We start from the raw sequence: 5219 nt of genomic DNA, 5'->3' as shown, positions 1-5219 counted from the left end.
AAACCCAAGTGCCTCCACGTGTAAACTCCAAATAAAGCTGCTGAAGCATCAACACTCCATACGGGAAACGAGGGAAGGCCGCCCCCAAATTTAATTGTTACAGAATTTTTAAAATGTCGATTACAAACACACCATCATTGTAAAAAAAAGAGAGAAAGAAGAAAGGGAAAGAAAGAAAAAAGAAAAATTCAGGAAAACAGAGAGAAGAAAGTACTCACCCAAATCCCATCGACGAATCGATTTCTGGGACATGACGTGAGAAGCCGTTTATCCTGTACGTGGATGACATTAAACTATGTTCCTGAGCACACCTCCTACTTCACATCTCCATGTCTTCGTCCAGTGTCCTTGGTCTGATTTATGAGTGACATGTTTCTCTCAGTCTGTAACTTGTCTTTTAATTTTTTTTTTCGCTCTGTAGAAGCTTAAGGTTTTCATGTAATCAGATTTATAATTCTTACATGGCTTGGGGAGACCTTCATACCAAGATTATTAATCTATAATTCCCTTATAACTTTTTCTAATTTTCTTATAGGCTTAACTTTACATTTAGAGCTCTAATCCATCTGAAATTTATTTTCCATATGCTGTACATTATTTAACTTCAATTCTTCCCAATTTTGTAGCCCATTGACCCAATAATATTAATTTTAAGCCATCCTTTCTACCTTGATTTGAAATTGCACCTTTATCACTTTCTGAATGCCCACAAAAATGTGAGTCTGTTTCAGGGCTATCTTCAATACCTGTTATCTAACTATTAAAGTTTCTCTTCGTCTTTTTCAGATGTTAATGGCTAGTTACTCTTCAGATGAACTTAAAAATGGACTTGTCCAAGATTGACCATGTGTTGGTAATTATTGAAGCTATGTAATACATTAAAGTATTCCTCTAATTTTTTAATATATTTGAAAAATTCCATGCTAAAAGGTTTTTTTTAAGGATTGATTTGTCAAATCCCTTTGCAAATTCTTTTAAGATTTTGGTCAGAAATGAACTCTATTAATAGGTTGAGTGCTGTTTCCGGTCATACCCAGAAGCAGGAGTTCAAGCCGCAGCTGGTAGGGATTGGCGGCTGCTGGCCATCTGAGTTTTGTTAAAACTGCTCGCCGCGAAGCCAGTCTGCAGCCAGAATGTCCAGCAGAAACAACAACAAGCTGCCCAGCAACCTGACTGCAGTTACAGAATCTGATGAAGCGAGACCCGCCACCCTCCATCTAGGAGTTTCTACAGCAGTATAATCACTACACATCCAATGTGGAGATTTTCAAATTGCAACCATATAAACCCAGTAAAGAACTAGCAGAGCTGGTGGTGTTTATGGCACAGAACGTCCTACATATGTGCATCTGAATAATAGGAGAGAAAGAGAGAAACTTCAGAAGAGCCTTTGCTTTGTTATAGATTAGTCACTGCTACCCAGGGTATCTAAGTAATTTTCCTCAAGTGGTGAAAGATCTTCTGTCCTGTAATCATACCGTATTGGGTCCAGATCTTCGAAAGACATTTTGCAAAGCTTTGATCTTGCTAAGAAATAAGAATCTTATCAATCCATCAAGCCTGCTAGAACTCTTCTTTGAACTTCTCTGTTGCCATGATAAGCTTCTGCAAAAGACTTTATACACACATATCGTGACTGATATCAAGAATATAAACGCAAAACACAAGAATAAAGTGGATGTAGTATTGTAAAATTTCATGTACACCATGTTAAGAGATAGCAAAGACCGCAGCCAAGATGTCTTTAGATTTTATGATTGAACTCTACAGAAGGAACATCTGGAATGATACCAAAACTGTCAGTGTTATCACAACTGCATGTTTCTCTAAGGTCACCAAGATATTAGTTGCTGCTTTGACATTCTTTCTTGAAAAGATGAAGATGAAAAACAGGACAGTGACTCCGAATCTGAGGATGACAGACCAACAGCAAGAGACCTGCTAGCACAATATGCTACAGGGAAGAAAGTTCCCAAAACAAGAAAAAGTTGGAAAAGGCAATGAAAGTACTCAAGAAACAGAAGAAGAAAAAACCAGAGGTGTTTAACTTTTTAGCCGTTCACTTGATCCATGATCCCCAAGATTTTGCAGAAAAACTACTAAAGCAGCTTGAGTGCTGTAAGGAGAGGTTGGAAGTGAAGATGGTCTTGAACCTCATCTCAGATTGGTGGGAATTCATAAGCTCTTCCTCTTCAATTTCTATCACGTTTTGCAAAGGTTTCTGCAGCCCCACCAAAGAGAAGTAACAAAGATCCTTCTGTTTGCTGCACAAGCATCTCATCACCTAGTACACCCAGCGATTATTCAATCATTGCTTATGACTGTGGCCAACAATTTTGTTACCGACAAGAACTCTGGAGAAGCCATGACAGTAGGAATCAATGCTGTAAAAGAGATAGCAGCTCAATGTCCTCTGGCCATGACTGAAGAGCTTCTCCAAGACCTGGCTCAGTATAAAACACACAAGGATAATAATGTAATGATGTCTGCTAGAACTTTGATTCTGCTCTTCCGAACACTGAATCCTCAGATGCTGCAGAAGGAATTCCGGGGTAAGCCTACAGAAGCCTCCGTAGAAGCAAGAGTACAAGAATATGGAGAATTAGATGCTAAAGATTACATTCCAGGAGCAGAAGTTCTGGAAGTTGAGAAAGAGGAGAATGCTGAAAATGATGAAGATGGATGGGAAAGTACCAGTCTCAGCGAGGAGCAGGATGCCGATGGCGAATGGGTTGATGTGCAACACTCTTCCGATGAAGAACAGCAAGAAATTTCCAAGAAGCTGAACAGCATACCCATGGAGGAGCAGAAAGCCAAAACTGCAGCCGTCAGCACCAGTCGAGTTTTAAGTTAGGAAGACTTCCAGAAAATCCGCATGGCGCAAATGAGAAAAGAACTTGACGCTGTCCCCCGGAAAATCCCAGAAGAGGAAATATATTGAAATCGACAGTGATGAAGAGCCCAGGGGTGAATTACTTTCTCTTCAGGACATTGAACGCCTTCATAAAAAGACAAAGTCTGACAAAGAGACAAGATTAGCAACTGCAATGGCTGGAAAGACAGATCGAAAAGAATTTGCGAGGAAGGAAACCAAAGTGAATCCATTTTCCAGTTCAAAAAATAAAGAGTGGAAAAAACAGAAGAACTTTATGATGATGTGGTATAGCCAGAATGTCTGGTCAAAAAATAAGCGTTCCTTCCGAGAAAAACAGTTGGCGCTGCGAGATGCCTTTTGAAAAAGAGAAAAAGAATGAAGTAACTTCCCAGAAAGTTTTCCATTCCAAGAAGAATGCTAAGTTTGTGTCATTACTCTGAAAATTGGTAAATCAAGCATGTTTGTTTACATTAAAAAGTCCAGAAGCACTATATTATGAAAACTGCTGAAAATGTGGCAGCAATTTGGTGTTTTTATTTTGGAGACAGCTAATGATGGGAAATGTTAATGTAAATAGTGGTGGTAGTGTAATATCATTTATCATTCATGCAAAAAAAAGTATTGAGTGCCTATTAATTGTCACTGTAGATACAAAATGAATGAGTTGTAACTACCCCTTCACTCAAGGCATTGACAGCTTAATTGTGGGGGTGGACACATACATGTGTATTTACAGTGCAGTGGAAATAGTTCTCTAGTAGAGGTAGGTCCATATTTCTATGCGGACACTGAGGCCTTGTGGACTAACTCTGGCGATGGGGGTTATATATATTCCTGTAAAACAAAGCAAAACAGGACAATTGTAACAAGAGTAAGGGGTTCTTACTTGTATATAATAGGCTTACCTGCTGAAAACAGGCCCCTGCTGTACAGATTTTGGGTACATAATTTAGCTCTTTTAGTCAATCCAAAAGATTTAAATGACCCCCTCTTTTTTTTTTGAATGCCATGTAAAGGCTTTTTGGTTAAGACCTCACTTTTAAAATTGCCTTAAGTATAAATAGTACCTTTGGAATGTATTTAGTTCATCATTTGAGATGCCTTCATACTGGTTTCCTCAACCTTCCTTCACTCTGTATTATTTTCAGCCCACCGTTTGTCTCAATAAAAGGTTTCTAATGCCAAATAATAAAAAAAAAATTGAGGGGATTATTGACATATTTATAGAATTGTTTTCCCAGTCAGGACTACGAGATCCCACTTTGTTCTATTTTCCTTTTAGGTGCTCCTTTTAAAAGGTTTTAAACTTTCAAAAAAAAGTTTTTTATTAATCATATGCTGTTTTATTTTATTTTATTTTTATTTTTTTGATATAAGGTCTCATGCTATCACCCAGGCTGGAGTGCAGTGGTACAATCACAGCTCACTGTAGCCTCAGCCTCACGGGCTCAAGTGATCATCCCACCTCAGCTTTCCCAGTAGGTGGAACTACAGGTGCCTGGAATCATGTCCAGCTATTTTTTTGTGTTTTTTGTAGAGACAGAGTTTTCCTGTGTTGCTCAGGCAGGTCCTGAACTCCTGGTCTTATGGGATCCCCCTGCTTCAGCTTCCCAAACTGCTGGGATTACAGGCATGAGCCGCTTCACCCAGTTTACTATACTCATTTTATTGAAAATAATTAGAAAGTTTCCTTTTCTCTGGTCTTATGTAGATGACATTGAAATTACTTTCTTTAAGGAGATGTTATAATTCCCTATGGAAACATTGGGGCCTGGTGCTTTTAGGAAGGTCATCTCTGTTTCTATAGGATGTTACTTTGATTTCTTATTTTATGTTGTTTGTCCTCTGTTTTTTTCTGGATTATATTACCTAATTATTTATTTTATTGACTCTTGAATTGAATTCCTGCTTCGTAATTGTATTATTCCTAATTCTTGGTTTTTTTTTTGAGACGAAGTCTAGCTTTGTTGCCCAGGCTGCAGTGCAGTGGCACAATCTCGGCTCACTGCAACCTCCGCCTCCTGGATTCAAGTGATTCTTCTGCCTCAGCCTCCTGAGTAGCTGGGATTACAGGCACCCGCCACCACGCCCGGCTATTTTTTTCTATTTTTTTTAGTAGAGACGGGGTTTCACCGTGTTGCCCAGGCTGGTCTCAAACTCCTGACCTCGTGATCCACCTGCCTTGGCCTCCCAAAGTGCTGGGATTACAGGCGTGAGCCACCGCGCCTAGCCTCCTAATTCTTGTTTTTTAACAGCCCCACTGAAATATAATTCACATACTATACAGTTCATCCACTTAAAGTTCAGTTCAATGTTTTTTATATATTCAGAGTTACGTAACCAT

The 5219-nt window shown here is 39.0% G+C and overlaps 1 pseudogene; it reads left to right on the top strand.

Moving 5' to 3' along the window:
* The first annotated feature begins 193 nt into the window (after window positions 1–193).
* LOC100445716 (protein SDA1 homolog) lies at window positions 194–3387 on the top strand (annotated as a pseudogene).
* The last annotated feature ends 1832 nt before the right edge of the window (window positions 3388–5219 follow it).

The sequence above is a fragment of the Pongo abelii genome, chromosome 7, assembly GCF_028885655.2.
Source record: "Pongo abelii isolate AG06213 chromosome 7, NHGRI_mPonAbe1-v2.0_pri, whole genome shotgun sequence".
Taxonomy (NCBI): Eukaryota; Metazoa; Chordata; class Mammalia; order Primates; family Hominidae; genus Pongo; species Pongo abelii.
Note: the sequence above shows the minus strand (reverse complement) of the source record. Positions and strands in the feature narration are given on the sequence as shown.